Source organism: Aptenodytes patagonicus, chromosome 7 (genome assembly GCF_965638725.1).
Source record: "Aptenodytes patagonicus chromosome 7, bAptPat1.pri.cur, whole genome shotgun sequence".
Classification (NCBI taxonomy): Eukaryota; Metazoa; Chordata; class Aves; order Sphenisciformes; family Spheniscidae; genus Aptenodytes; species Aptenodytes patagonicus.
In genome coordinates, this window is record NC_134955.1 from 13,323,738 (window position 1) to 13,339,931 (window position 16,194).

A 16,194-nucleotide genomic window follows, 5' to 3' on the forward strand; every position below is an offset into this window, starting at 1 on the left:
GCTAAGGACATTTAAAGTGAGAGCTAGGAATGTTTTGTCACAGTGTGCTCTTACACAGTGTGATTGTGTGGGAGATGGTGGGTGATAAATGCAAAAGAAAAAACCCCAACTTTTCTTTCTTACTCTTGCCAACTCTACCAATTTTAATGGGGGATTTTTTAAATATTAGTTTGGGTTTTTTTCTTCCTTCTTTTAAGGCCCAGGTTCCTGTAGTTCAGTAATTATTAGAAATCTTGACCCTCTCTGGCTTTTATAGCTATGTGGGAAAGCTTGGAAACATGAGTCCCAAAGGCTTGAAATCTGTAAAGCTAATAGGAGTTCAACCTTTATTTATACCTAAAATTTTGTGATTTGTTTAGGTCATCTCACAGCATCTCGGGGACCTGTCTCAAGGCATTGAAGTACTTAAACCCAGTAGTACGAGTTTCTTTTTATTCTCACCGTCCACTTGCTGGTGTGGTGTCGGAGGGAGAGCAGGAGATGAGACTGTGACTCAGCCTCTCTCACAGCAAGCACGACAGGAGAAAATTGCTTCTACCTGGAGTGGTGAAGCAATTGCATTCACTGAATGGGAAGGAACCGGCACCTTGTCTTGGGGCAGGGGTGAAGTGATATCTTTCATTATCCTTAACACGGATGAGTATCTACAAGAGATGGTCAAACCCACACCTTTGTGTAATCGTAATTATTTACAGCACAGTTACTTTCCTACTGATGTCACTGGAAATGTATTTAATAGTGCTACTTTGGCTGCATGGCCAAAGATCTTGCCAGAAGAGTACTTGGAAGTCCAGAATTCCAGCTCTGTGTAAATAAACAAATATTTCAGTAAATCCCTGAGAATGGAAGCTGGGGGCCTTGGCATGACAAGCAAACCCATCAAATATGGATTTTAATAACAAGCAAAATTTTCCAAGCAGGAGGATTGCACATACTGTATGCAATTTGTCTAAAGAATACTTTCTCTAGAAGGAGAGGGGAAAAAAAAAAAAGGAGAAAAGGAATAACTTTTCAGAGAGCATCTCCTACTGCTTTTGTCTTACATGTAAAATGAGGTGCTAACTCATAAGCTGGAATCAGGACAATACAGCCTTATGACCATGCTCTCCACTTTGCTCCTGTTCCAGTAACTGCGCTGAAGTCTGCAGTGAAGGTGAGCAGGGGTGTTTGACCAGGTCTGTTTGCTACCCAGGCACTCCCCTCCTTTAACGCCTGCTTTTCAGAGCAGAGCTTTGCAGGAGATCAGATGTGATTGTGCATTGAGTCTTTTTTTTCCTGCCAGCCACCCAGATGAAGCTAATCTAATTTGCTTCCACGGTTTTTAATTGGGAACAAAGTGTTTTGAGGTTTCATTTTCAGACCCTTGAAGGTTTGATTGGTCCTTGGCACCTTTCAATGCCTATCCAGTTTTATTTAGTAGAATGCAAACAGGTTGAAAGCACTGAGCTGTTCTAAAAAAACCAACCAACTCTCCCCCCCCCCCCCCCAACCCTCCCCCAACCCCCCTGCCCCAAAAAACCCTTCCAGGATTTGAAGTTTCTATGAAACTTGCCTGTTGATTCAGACAGTAAGGCATGCAGGAAAAAGGTCTTTGCATCAATAATAACCAAATGAGTGGGGTGTAGCTAGTTGCTCTGCTGTGTGGTTTTCGGACAGCCTGTTATTTGACTGCATCGTTACAGCCTTAAAACTGGGCAGATTACCAGGGTGCTGTCTATATTTAAATGGCTGTATGCTCTGGGTCAGCTTTGGAGCCCAGCAGCTGGTATGGTGTTTGCGTTTTTGTGGACACATTAATGACAGGAACAATCTTTTGCCTTCAAGTGTCTGAGGATAGAGTTTCTTATCAGTCATTTCAGCACCTGATTAACAGGTGCAAACAGGTACTTGGGCATCTAAAACCTTGGCTAATTATAGGCATGAACTGTGACTTCAAAACTAGATACTACCCACTTAATGAAGCAGCCTGTATTCGGTAGGTGCTGTACCTTTGTAGAGAGCTAGTACGGTTTACCTTGCATTACCTTAAGGTTACAAGGTTAACCTTGTATTGCCTAATATGTGTTTGTTTTGTTTTAAAAAACTTTTACAGGGCATTAGTTGTTTCATCAATGGTCTCTGTCTGCAGGTAGTAGTCACAGGTTTATGGTCATCAGAAGAGCATTAGTCATCCACAAACAGTAACAGTTAAAACTACATCTTTATGATAACCCATGTATTAGGCAAACAAGTGTTATAATCCTGCACTGAGGCCCTGAGATTTTGGTGTAACTTTGGGTAGGTCAGTGGTACCATGTTAAAATTAAAACTTAGGGTTTGGAAGGTCTTATTCTGCTCGTGCTCTCACCAGCAGGCAACAGGCTGCACCTGCACTGACGTGATGTGCACTTGCGGGCGAGCAGCACAAGCTGGGTGAGAACGGGGATGGCAGTGCCTGGCTCCTGGCTCCGAGCTTGCCTCTAGGTGACCTTTCTTTCTGAGGATTGCAGAATCTTTTTCTTCTGACATCTATCGCTCTGATTTTGAGGAAAAGGGGCAGCAGATCAGGACAATTAAAGTAAGCTAAATATAACATCGTCAGGAATCAGAATGGCTTTGCTTTGCCAGAGAAGAGTCGTGCTTCACATCTGAATGATCTTCCTTTGACTTAAACTTAAACCATGAGTTCAGGAAACAACCATTTATAGAATTGGTTAGGTCTGTAATTCACTGTGTGAATAACAGGATGGTCTGAAAGAGAAAACAAAAATCCTTACTTCTCAGCAAAGATGCAGAATAAAGACTATAAAATTCTCTTTGGTTTTCTTCTTGTTACTGGTGTCTTTTGGTTTTGGTGTTTTTTTGTTTTTTTGTTTTTTTTTTTCTTGTGGAGCAGAATTGGTGGGGTTTCAGAAATACTTTCAATCAGTATAAACCATTTCCTATTGCGTCTGGCAGCTGTTCTCACCGTGTTTGCAGATGAGGGGCATAGCAACGCTCCTTAAGAAACAATTGCTTGTGAAGAACAGATGAGCCTGAGGTTCTGGTTAAGGGAGAACACACCCCCATAAATTACTGCATTATTATATATCAAGAATACTTTTGTAGTCTGTCATTGGAGCAACCATTGAGTGGGATTCTGCATCCCACACTTGAAAATGGTCCCAGCTCAGCCAAATACTTGAGCATGTGCTTGAAAGCTAAGCATTGACTTCAGCAGGTTGCCTAAGAGCTGACTCAGGTTTCATGCTGGTCTGGAAGGCTGCTGTAGTTCTCACAACTGTTCTCATACGGTGTTTCCTCCAGTGAGAGTGGACAGCAATAGTTGTGTGCTCCCTGTGCTTGTGAAATACAATGATCACTCCTCTTCCCTCGCAGTGCTAAACTCTCTCTTTTGCAATGTGAAGAAGAAACTTATTACGTGGCTGGATCACTGGGGAGGTGTTTGTGTGTGGGGGGTGGGTGACATCCACTGCTGCGGTGGTGTTGATCTGGAGTGATTTGGCCCAGATTCGCATTTGCTGTAAGTTCACAGATTGTGCGTTATGGTGTTGCTGTGTGCATGGCACAGAGGGCAAAGTTGACACAGAGCAAGAAAGTTAACTAGCGTAGCTGCCTCCCATTAAGAAGGGAGAGCCAAATCAAAAGATATGAAGATGATTATTCAGGATTGAATAACGCTCTTGATTTTCCATGCCACCATCTGAGACTTGTAACATGTGACTAGTCCAAAGCCTGCTAGGCAGTCTGCTCCAGGGATGATATGCCTTAGTCACGATGTCTCACCCTGAATGGGCTTAGATGTGGTATTACTGTGCTGGGTATGGATGTTGCCATAATTATTTTCTTCTCCCCCCCAATGTTGTTTTATAGTGGTTTTTTTAAGAGGAAAGGCACTAAATCAGCCCCAACATGTGGATGACTAATTGACATCCCAGAAAGTTAGTTACTGTAAGGGTAGGAAGCTGGTGGTGGCTGGGGTCTGTGCAGCTGTAGGGTAGGACACTGCAACCTATTGAGCATAGCTATGCTGACTCAGGTTTTCATACAGATTGCTGGGAGATCAGATTCACCATGTGTGTTTGTTCCTTCTGTATTGATTCAGCGTGCTAAAGTGAAGACAGTTCAATACAGAGATAAGAAAGAGAAAAAACAAGGGCTGACAGACATTTTGTCATTTTTGGCAAAAATAAATGTATAGTATAAACCAGTTCGCAGAGCTGTACAGCCCTGCCTTTGTGTTTTGAGAGTGCACGTGATTTACTGCAGAAATCAGTTTGGCATAGCATAGCTGTGCAGATTCAGCAGGAGCCACCATTATCTTGTCACGTTTTTTAGCAAATTGACTTTTACAAGGCAACAATTCAAAAACATGAAAGAGAAATGTGCTGAACAGCCCATCCCTTCTTGTCCCCCCATCCAGTGTGTGCTGGCAAATCTGCCACAGCTGCACCCACGGGCATGGTGGTGCTCAGCTCCCTCACTTGCAGGCTTTGGGCATTCTGTGTGTGTAAGCTGGCGTGGGTCTTGATTTTATTACTGTGCTCTCAAACTCCCAAGTTGCTGACTTTTCAGCTAAGTACGGCAGTTCAGACATGGCTTTCTGTCATGTTTCACTTCACAGACTTAATAGGATTTCATTGGTACAGCAAGAGTAACAAATGCACTGTTAGCAAAATTTTGCAAATCTTACTGCTTTTCAGCTTTGCTCACGCACAGCCTGCAGTCTCAGACAAAGAAAAATGGCCAGAAAGCAGCTAGGTTCCTGGGCTTGCCCCGACTAGCGTTGCCTTTCACTGCCTCTGAAGGCAGAGTATTGAGCTAGATGCACCGCTGGTCTGACCCAGAAGGGCATTTTCTGTGTTTTTAAAGTATGTCTCTATTCCAGTGTCAGCACTGAAGTAGCCATGGGTACAGTATTTCTCCATTCTCAGATGTTTGGCAAACGTGCCTGGATTTTTCTTTATTTTTAAGGGGTTAATTTAAAATGTTTAAAACTTTCCTACCTTTTGTGAATTCAGGACATTCAGTCCATGTATGCCTCAGCAAATGGCTTCTATTTAATAACATCTTTGTACATTACCATTAAGAGATGGCTATCTTGGAGAGCTAAGCTGTGAATGTGCCCAAGGGTGAAAAAAGAACTAAAAGTAAGACTGAGGGGAGAGGAGACGGGAGAAGGAAAGTTCTTTGCTTGTGCAAGTTTTTTTCAATGAATAATATGTGTGAAGGGTAGGGGTGGAGATACTCTAAGGAGCATTCTGAGATAACAAAATAGCTTGCTTATCTAAACAGGGTGGATTGAATGACAGCCCTACCCATCCTTCTCTCTTGCTCTTCTGTGAACTAACCAGTGCTCAAGTGGCAGTGTTCATGTGTGGAGCAGGGCTGTGCACAGCTCCTTTTCCTCTTCCCTTGGGTTTTGAGATGAAACTGCAGGGCTAGTGGTGTTTTCCCTCCAGCTCCTGAGCTTAACTTTTGTGTGAAGAGAGTTAATTGGGCTATACCACTGCCTGCTCCTCGCAGTTTGACAGGTCCTCTGCCACCAGCGTGTGCCTATGTGTCACCACACTCCATGAAACACTGCCTCAAGCCACAGCGGTCACTTGCTTGAAGACACGACTATTTCCTCAACAGAACTTTCCTCTGTGGAAAGTACTTGTTTCCTTTCCTTTTCCTCTGCAGAAACTATTTGTCACTCAAAAGACCCATCTGGTTTTGAAGATGGCAGACCAGAGATGCCAGTGAGGGAGACCCATCCTGATGCCGCAGGTTTCAGATTCCCCTCCAGCCTGTCCCTTGTGTAGCTTTTACTTCCTGTCACAAGTAATGTCTTAAAATCTTTTGAATGGCTCGCCCAATAGAAAAAGCTCTACTCTGTGTTAATGGGTCTTTCGAGCAGATGTAAAATCCAGTGAAACATATACAGTTTCTTTGGTTTTAACAGCAACAGATGATTTAATAAGCAGCTATAAATCTCTTGGGAGTGTACAGACATAGTCAAACAGCACGCTTCTGCCAGATTTTTCACTGACTAGACTTATAGCCTATGAGTCATAGCGGTCTGCTCCACTATCCACCTCAAATGCCTGTTGTTGTTGTTTTGGCTTTTAGAGGTGCTCTGTGCTGCATATGGGTTTTTTTATCACCTCCTGTTAGTGGGCTTGCTCTTTCATCCAGCAGACAGCATTCAAGCAGTTGACTCTCATTCTTTGTGTGTGCATGACAGTGCACGACACTTCCATTCCCTAGCCCAGCTTCTGATTTTAAAATTGTATAGTGAAAATGTTTCTGAGGATTATATTAATACAGCCTCCTAAATGGGCTTAGTAGTGGGAATCTGGTTAAATTAAGAGAGGTGTAGTCAGCCTCTTTCTTAATACAGCAATGCTTTCCTTCCAGCAGTCTGTGGCCACCTTAGGAAGTTTAATAAATTTATACAGTATTTCTAATAGATTCAGTTATTATCAGCTCTTTAGAGATAAGGAAACCAAGACAGAAAGCTGTTTCAGTTACCTGTAGCTTGTGCTGAATTGCAGGGGAGGGTTATATTTCCTAAAGTATTGAAGTGCCATTCCAAATGGATGTAAATTGGCACTGTGTTTTACAAATGTGTTCTTTTATATTGTGTTAGTTTGCTAGCTTTCCATAACTGTCTTAGATGTCTAGGAACTGGGGTTGCAAGCTCCTGTTTTATTTTACAGTTGGTTCGCAAGCCACGTGAATTACACTTGAGAGCCACTCTGGTGGAGGTGAGGTATTGGAATTGCTAAGATTTGCTCCAGGTCACACCCCGGTAAACCAGAGATGAAACTCGTGATAAAACATGAGGCTTTGTATGGTGTTTTTAACCATTGTGGAGGTTCTTGCAAGACAGGTGCAGTGCAGCTTATATTGAACGCAGCTGGATGAAGGGTATTTAAAAAATGGCCCACAACATAGTCTTTTTTTTTTTTTTTTTTTAAATCTTGCAGGGCAAGTATCTAATATTTTAGAGTGTGATCAGATACAAAATCTTTGCTAAGAAAAATGGTGCAAAGTTCTGACTTCGTCCTATGCAGGCAGGAAAAATCAGTCTCTAAACCTTTCACTGGCTCAGGACTGCATTTGCTTTTGTTGTATTCTGGGGCTGTGTAAATTGTGAGAAAAGCTTCTTATTTCAGTGGTAGGGATGACGAAGAAACCCTATTCATGTTTGGCCTTTTTCAGGCTGAAGGGAGTATCAAAAATGCATAGATGTGAAGCAGGTTAAGAAACTGGAAACAGCCTTGGAGGTTGATTAATGTACAGAATTGTGTAATGTGATCAAAGATACATATTGTTTGAAGTTTATGGTGGGATTGCAGCTTACTGCATCGTTCCAATACTGCTTGCTTCTGATTTCTCAGTGCTTCAGAAAGCCGGACAGGTATTGTGTTACTAGGCAAAGAAAGCTATCCAAGGCGTCAAAATCAAGAACAACATTTGATTCTTCTGAGTCCTTGTTAGGTCCCTTCACACGGTGCAGGAAGGGGAGTAGAGGGTTTCAGTCCTATGTATATGTGCAAAAAAACCCCTTTCAGCTCTTTCTGGCAAACTGAGGGTATTGCTTTATGCTTTCAGTAAGCACAGAGCTCTCATGTTTGCTGATGGGACTTTCACACGTTAGGAAATTAGAAAATTGGAGTCGTAATCAACGTGTCTGTTCTTGAATGGGGAATTTTCCCCAAAGCAAGCTGTGATGCATGTTCTTAATGATTTGAATTTTACAGTTCAGACTTTCCGTAATCTGCTTCCAGCATTGTAGGCACTAACCTGTGCTTGCAGTGAACATACACATACCCAACTGCAAGGGTAACAGCCATAAGTTACATGTTTAAATCTCGGCATAACTCCATGTGATTAATTGGGAATGGGCAGTGCCTTTAGAAGTCTGCTCCTGCTGTGGTGTTTAGATGGAGATGTTGGTGCAGCATTCAGGGCTCATGCTGTTGTGGGCCAGGTTAGGGGTAGCTAGAAATCAGAACTTTTAGTGGAGCTTTTGCTAGCACTTCTTCACTGGCAGCAAGGTCTTTTGCAGACTTTCTGGTGTGTGGTCTTTGTGCGCTTAATGGCTAACACTCAGCTTGTGTTGTGGGATTTCACCATTTTTGTAGTATGAACAGCAAGCAGCAGTAGTTCCAGAGCGCGAGTTGTCCATCCCCTTAAAGCAATGTACATAGCAATGGGGAACATCATGTGACTACATGGACCTTATCCAGTGTTTTAAAGGAAAAATATCTATAACAGTGTCCTGGCCTATATAAGCTGTATAGTTTTCCCAGACTTGGAAGAAAAGCACTGGATACTTTCCCAAGTTCCGCCCTTTTCAGTTTGATGTAAAAAAATGTCGATTCTTGCTTTTCTTTTGTCTCTAAAATGGGAAGTACTTTAATTAAAAGAAGAAATTATGCTTTTTCATGGCAAGAGGCAAAATCTTATCTCTGAGCCATCTGTTTTGATGAGAGTAAAGCAGGATGTGTACTTTTTTTTTTTTCCTTAAATAATAGCCTCTACTGTTAGTGGTGAAGAGGAGACAGGTAGGTGTGCAATTCCCCAGCAGCCTAAAAGGGGGTGTTGGGAGTGTCCTTCCTTGGATGTGGGTGATGTGGGGCTGTTTTCAGAAGCTTCCCCCAGCTCTGTTTGGAAGAGTGCACAGAATCGGAGGAGGAGGAATGACCTTGCTTTTAAGGCATTCATCTAGAGTTCGGGCACTGGGAGCTCAATTCCCAGAGCTGGGACTGGCTTCCTCTGTGGTCTGCAGAATGTTGCTCAGGGGATGTCTGTGCCACACAATGGAGCTCGGCACGGAGAGCCCTGGAGCTGACTCCAGGAGGTCTGCACGGCCCCACAGCGCAGTGGGGCACTGTGTGGAGGCATGACCTCCTTCCTGAAAAAACACAGCTGCGCTAGTTCAAGCACTGCCTTGTGCTGTTGGGGCTGTGAGGCTTCCAGTTCTGGAGTTATGATAGTTGTGGCTCATTTGGGCATCTCTGTACCACACTCTATTGCTAAACCCAGGAAGCACTGAGGTACTGAGAAAGTAACACAGAGTTCACAAAATGTTTTTGAACTGTCTGCATGGTCTGGTTTTGGATTTCTTTTGTTTTGCACAAGCTCATCCTAGTCACTGCACTGTCACTGACTTTCATTTCCTCCATGGCACTGGAAACCAGCTAGAAGGAAAGCTTCATTTCAGCTGTTTCCCATGCCCAAGCAAATTGTTTTCCAGGAAGAAAAAAGTTCTGATATCCCTTGGAGTTTGGCTGACCCTGATTGCCTTCCAGGTCCTAACTATGATCTCAGGGGAGGCAGCAGAGCCTGGTGCTCAGAACCCAGTCAGTCACACTGTATCTGAGGGGCCACTGTGCAGCCTCACACACAAAGCCACTTAACTCCTTTGTTCCAAGCAGCCACGCAGGAGTGACATTTACCCAGCTTTGTAAAGCACACTGAGGGGCCATGAATGAAAGAATGAAAGGAGTTGTATATTCAAAGCAATATTTTGTTTATCTGCTCTATCCAAAATAGAGAAGAAAATAGCTTTATTGTCTGCGGCTTGAAAAATCTGCCTGCTGTGATGATTATGGCAATATGAAAGACAAACTCATTATATGCCTAAGAAAACACATGACGTTGCTGGCTTTGATTTCTGTGGGGTGTAGGTGATGGGAGTAGTGCTGGGATGGTGCTTGCAGTAACTTCGCCAGGGATGCTAAGCAGGGCTCACAGGCATCCCCCCAGCACGTGACCAGCAGTTCATAGGGTCTCCAGGCCAACTTGGAGGTTCAAGTCATGACTAAAATAAAGCAAGCCAATGGCAGAAGTTAGCCCACAGATAAGTCATTGCTTTTTGTCCAAAAGAACATCAGGCTGACACTTTCTTCTTAGAGTGTCTTGGCTAATAGGCTTTGGAAGATAAGATCTATCCAGTCAGAAGGGGTTGCATAAACTTCCTGTGAACTTTCATAGCTGATGATCAAAAGGAATCACAAAACATGCTGTTGTTATCTATCTATCTATCTATCTATCTATCTATAAGTTCAAAGAGTGCACAGTGATATTGGTCATGATTTTTCTCATGTATACAAGGTGATATCATACTGGTTGCTCAGCCTTAGGCTCTCTTATTTTCCATTTTGAGTTTAAATTTAGAGCTCTTTTGCAAGGGAGGGGAAAATGCAAAAACCCAACTGCCATCACGTTCTGCTTCAGAAACCAGCACTGCATTATTGAACATACCTGTCCTTGTGTCCATTGCTTTGCTAAGAGATGCTCTTCCCTTGATTAGCTCTGTAGAGCTAATCTAACAATAAAGATGGTTCCCAACAGCATCTTCTTCTTTGTTCCACTACCTGAATGCAAGTACAGGAAGGTCTACCTCGACAAGAATTTGAAAAGTAGCTCTTCAGGTGGGGATTTGGCTTAAAGGATCTGTCTTCCCATCATTTATGTGCTCTGAGAAGGATTCTGCCCCTCTGTTCCCATTAAGTCAAAGCTTTGCAGCACTTGCTCAGATGCACACAAGATTTAGTCCTCCCAGAGTTATATTCTTGAGTCCTGCTTACATTGCAATTCCAGGTGTGAGGGGATCTGTTTTTTAAATTGCCTTCTAGTCCCATGTGCAGCATCTTGTGTCGCAGGATGTGTACTGTGAATGAGGGCAACAGAAACTTGTCCTTTGGCTTTTACTTAAAAGAAACAGTAGTGAACTAAGACAAATTGAGATGTCTCGCATTCGTGTAGGGTCAAATCAGAATTCCTGTGGAATTTCAAGCAACTCATTGACATCTTTCCTGATATGGTTAATTCCCAGAAGCAGCCTGCTTGTCTTACTTGCCTCTCTTCTTGGAACATAAGTCCACGCTTGATGGGGATATATGCAGTAAAAAAAAAAGGTATAGGAAGAGACTGACACCTATAAAGGGCAAATTTTCTTGTTTTGTCCAGACAGGACAAATAGTCTCCCCTCGGGGGCTTCCCCCCTCCATCAGTTTTGGTCCTACAGCTTCCTTTCTTTCCTTTTCAGGCATGCCTGGGATACAGCACAGCCATGCACAGGAAGGGTGTTGACTGGAGTGCAGATGGGTTGCAGGCAGGGCATGCTCTGGAGAGTTAAGGAGCAGAAGGACTTATTTACATGAAGTTCCCACCTTTTGGTCATCTCCATGGCTTGGCTTGTGCCTTGGCTTGGTGCCATCTGACACAGTTTGCAGCACTGGGATGTTGAGGGCTGGCTGTATTGGCTGCCTGGGCCCAGAGCCAGTTTGTATGGCTTGTTTGGCTTTGCACTGCTTTCCTAGCAGGGTGAGCTGTAATATGTGTCTCCTGTCATGAATCAGACCATAGGTACGGATAATTCTCAAACCAGGCATTTACATGAGTTAATTCCACACTGTTCAGGTTTAAAGTTGTTTTATTAAGGAATTATTCAGCTTATTGCTCAGCAGATTTTCAACCTCATTAGTACGTTTAGCATGGGGAGTGTGTCCCGGTTATATCACCAAACAATGGCTTAAAGCTTTAATTGCCAAATAAAAACTCTTTCCGTCTCTCTTTTCTAAAATATACAACATTACTACAGCACCACTTTGGTAAAATATTGTAGCACGTTTGGCATATTTTTCAGTTCTTTTGAAGTCAACGTTTAAGTGCTTTGCTGAATCAGGGCCTAAAGCAATAATAGCCACAAAGTTAAGCCCCTTTATTTCTGAATGAGTGTTTGCACAGGAGTTGAGTGTGTGTCAGCTTCTTGTCATGACCCCCCAGGTACAGATATCCTCCTAGTTTCACTGAATCACTTAGCAACTTTTGCAAATTGCTGTCTTGCACCCAGTTGAGACGCCAGGGTCAGACCCAAGTATGGCATGCTTTCATTTGCAGAATGAGATCAAACTGAAATGGAATATAGGGCCATAAAGGGATTGGCAGCATCTCAAAGAGTGCACAGCTATGATTAGTCATTTCCTATATACATATAGTATGTGTGTATATATATACACACACACTTTTTTTTCTGGGTTAGTGAAATCAGTACAGTGCTTCAAACATGATCCTCGTTGGGCTATTAAAGAGGTCATGGAAATTTTTAATTCTCCCGCTAGAAGTGAGAGTTGTGGAGATACTATGGGTAACGGATCTGATGCTGAAATGGGAGAAGAAAACAAGTTCATAAATGACTGATCTTAGACCTATACCTGTGCAGTCCCATTGCAACCAGGGGGCTCATATGTTGCGTAAACTCCTTTGCTTTATTGTTTGCAGGGCCATGATATACTTTTGTACTATTTACTGTGATACCACAATCCTAGCAAAACATGATGCAGTGAGGCCAAATTGAAGTTAATGTGCCACTGAAGTCAGTGGAAGTTTTATTCACTTCAGTAGAATGATGCTTTTGGGGTCAGAGGTGTTGTCTTGTGTCACTTGCTCTATTGCTGCGCTCTTATGCCGTTGTGTTGGTGTTAACAATAAAGGCCAGTGCTGTGGACTGTTAATTCAAAGGAGAACTCAATGGTGTCGTGGAACTGCTCCAAAGAGTATGGTGGCTGCTGTCCTGGTTGTCATCTTCTCATCCCACCTGGTAGTCACAGAATGTCCTGTGCAAAAGTGTTGAGTACTGGGCTTCTAAATAAAGTGCAAAGAGCACAGTTTTTGTAGTGCATGTACGCTTTACATTATGAGCTGGTTGGGGCCTTTTCCCTTATTTCCATACCTCTGCAAGTCACTGCCTGGTGATGAGGAAATGCTGCCTAGCTCTCTGCCTTTCCCAGTGAGGTCAGCAGGAGCTGCAGGCACTTGCCTTTCCATGGTATTGGGTTAAAAACATACTGGGACAGGGTATTTAAACTTCACCTTTTGCTGTCGAGTCCTAAATTTATCTCAGTTCAAACAGATACATATCTGTTGAGGTCACTGGAAAGATGGTCAGTAACTGTGGTGTAGAGGTGACATGAGAGCAAGAGAAATAAAGTGGTCATCTTCTATGGGAAAGGGGCAGAAGCACTTCTGGAGCGCAGAAAGTTTTTTGAGGAGGGGGAAAAATCATAAATCATTTTACAAGAGTATTTTTATGTAGAACTTCAGTTTATTTAAAAAATGCAAAGGAAAATGTTACTGAAGTTGGTGCAGTGATTAATTTCCGTTTACACCTACCAGAGACTTGCGCTGCTGTTGTGGGCAGCTTAGTCTGTAGCTCATCTCTGGTTTGTCTTTTTAAATCCCAAAGTTGATGTTGTGTTTTCACCTAGTGAAAGTGATAACATTTCATGAGATGTTTAGGAGCAAATCTGATTTTTGTTTCCTCCCCTGTTGCTGATGGCTGCTTGATTTGGAAAGTGTTCACTAAAGAATCTCAGACCACGCAGCCTGTGGAGAGATCGGCTCATATTTCCCTTTCCAGTCTCAAGGGCAGAGACGCCAGGTGTGCCCCGGTGAGGACTCTCTCGCTGTGCACTCATCCTTTTCAGTGCATGTCTGCTCCTGCATGCATCATGTGGCTTCTGCATCCTGCACTTGTGACTGCAGAGCATAGGAAGGAGCGTGTTCAACCAGTCAGAAATGGGAAGTGTATCAAAAATAAGAAAGTAAACATCAGCCATGTGTGAGTAATGGATTATCTGTCTCCTGCAGGGGATGAGGATACATATTCTAATGCTTTTTGATTACAGCGTAGCCATGACACTGTAATTAACCTAATATCAGCTGTTCATCATGTCCTCTGCTTATGATACTAAACTCTGTCCTGATACTAAATTTTGTTCTGAGGTGTTGATGTGCCCACAGAAGAGCCCAATGAGATAAAAGTAAAAGATGGGAATAGTTCTTGTTTCACTGGGGCCAATCTGAGCAAAATATGTCACCTTTTGGCAAGGAATTGATTTGGAGTGTATTAATGAAGCTCAGAATGGAAATGTACTTGTCTGGGGTCTTCTGTGGTAGTCACCTGCCCAAAACAAAAGCTTGGGCCATAGTTTTACTATTGTGCTTTGTACCTACATATTTGTGCATGCGTAATACATTTTAACAACTTCATTTGTTTTGTTTGGAACTTTAAACTGTAACTGAGTGTGTATGTAATGCAATGAGCATTTTCAGTTGTTTATAAATGCTAGCTTGCATGCTCCCCTGAGATCCTTGCCATATATGCAGATGTAGTCACCCAATGAAGTGCTACGCAGCCTTGTGATAAACTCTGGAGTGGGATGTGATGCAGACGGTTGGTACGTACTCCCATGCTGCCAGTAATGGGGTCTGTAGAAAATCTGAGACTGATCAACCATTTCACCTGTCCATTGATCAATTCCTAGGTTGTTTTTTTTTTATTACTTCCATGTCTTTGAGCATTCCCTTTGCGGTGATGTAGGGTAAAACATTCCTTTCTTGGGAGGAGCTACCCGGCTCCCTCTTTCCCCAGTTATGCTGCTGAAACTGTGCCCACTTGCAGCATGCGATGAGTTTAACTCAGTCATACACCAAAGGGAACTTTTCAAGACAAAATCATGTCATAATTTTTTATATTTGGCTCCTATGGTTCTGCTGGGCTTCACTGGTGCATTTCAAAGGGAACGTAGTGTGAACTTGCAAGCTTAGCATGTGGTGCTTTCATGTCTAGAAAAACTATTTCATGTGATGTCATTTCAGCATCTTCTGGATTCTTGACAGCTGAAGTAGCTGTCTTTTTATATTCGTCTACCTGTGAATAGTCTGCATGCAGTTTTTGGTAACTGTAAAATACACCTCACGTATAAGCCTTTGGGTAGTGTTTTTGATAGAAAGAGAGGTGGTTTAGGTGTACAATCTGCTGGGAGCTCTGTCATTCACAAAATGTAGAGTTTTCAGAAGTACAGTCAATAATATGCTCCAGTGTAGTTTATATTTTTATGATAGCTATATGGAGAGACAGGTGTTCCCACAAGACATCTCAGCTATCTCACTGTCTAGTTTTTTTTTAATCCCACCCTTGCTATAATGTTACAAACACAACCAGAAGAGCGATATGTTGGAACTCTTTTATATGTCCTTGTGTATAAACCTAGCTGTGTTGATTATGTAATGCACGTACACGTTTTCTTGTGTTCACCTCCCTAAATAACATAAAAGGTTGCATATGCTGATTTTATTTTAAGTTTTTAACGCAGGGGTGGAATATCATAACAGCATAATGAAGTGGTTGACAGAGAAAAAAGAAATTGATTTCCTACTTAGTATGGCATAGTCAGCTTTGCAATTTTATGCCCACTAGAGGGACTGTTGCTTATACAACGCATTGCAGAAAGCAGAGTCATGCAGCCCCTTTAGTATCTTTTATGAAGTTTTAAAACTGAATGACTGACTCTGGTTAAATCCTCTAAAGAGTAAGTCTCCAAGCTATTTCTCAAAGTGTAAAAACCTTGAGCACAGTGCTGTTCTTCTGAGTCCAAATACTTTTTACTGAATTTCCTTACTAAATGTTCTTTTTCTTGCTTTTTTTAAAAGTATTTTCTGTTCTCTTGATTTATCAGTCCAGGCTTTCCCATATGACGTTGCTGGGGATTAATTTAGAATTTTTTTGTCAAGGAAAAAATGTTGTGTGTCTTTATTTATGTTTGGAATAAGTTTTGTTTTGCAACCATGGTGCCAGTGAATATGGTAAACTAATCAGTTCTTGTATTCGCAAATGTCATTGAAATGGGTTTCTCCTTTAACTGGGAGATAGTGAGTTTTGGGTAAGAGGCACATAAACTTATAGCCAGTATGAGAAAACTTCCAAATGTATGTTTTTTCTTGTTTGGCTGGGGGATTTTTTCTGTTTGTTAGAGTTGCATGTTCCTGACCTGCACATTTTTCTTCTTAAGTACAGAAACATGAAAGAATACAGGAAGTCCTGCATGACCACGATGAATACCTGTGCTAATTAAGTCTCTGGCTGGGTACTGGGAGAACAGCAAGGTAAGGAGTCGGCCATGCCAGCAGCATTTCTTGTAATCTGCATGATTGTATTTCAACAAAGCCTTAGTGCTTTCAGATATCAAATTCATAACAAGTCGGGCAAAGACAAATAGCCCGCAGGTTTGAATGCAATAGATTTACTTTCAGTTCAAAGCTTTGGCAAGCAAACATCTCTCTTTTCCTTCCTGGGGGAAAAAGAGTACAAGTTCTGTGGTGGTTTTCTTTTTTTAAAAGGCAATATCTCTAATTTCAACAATCGATTCATGA

At 42.3% G+C, this 16,194-nt stretch overlaps 1 protein-coding gene across 3 annotated transcripts in view; it reads left to right on the top strand.

Moving 5' to 3' along the window:
* The window catches only part of DENND2B (DENN domain containing 2B), a 182,632-nt gene that overhangs the window by 21,762 nt on the left and 144,676 nt on the right, over positions 1-16,194 (top strand). For 2 of the 3 annotated variants that reach the window (XM_076344035.1, XM_076344038.1), the window contains exon 2: positions 15,834-15,927. The gene's annotated coding sequence lies outside the window, so the exon portion shown is untranslated. The remainder of the gene's footprint in view (positions 1-15,833; positions 15,928-16,194) is intronic. The other variant, XM_076344036.1, reaches the window with a different exon arrangement.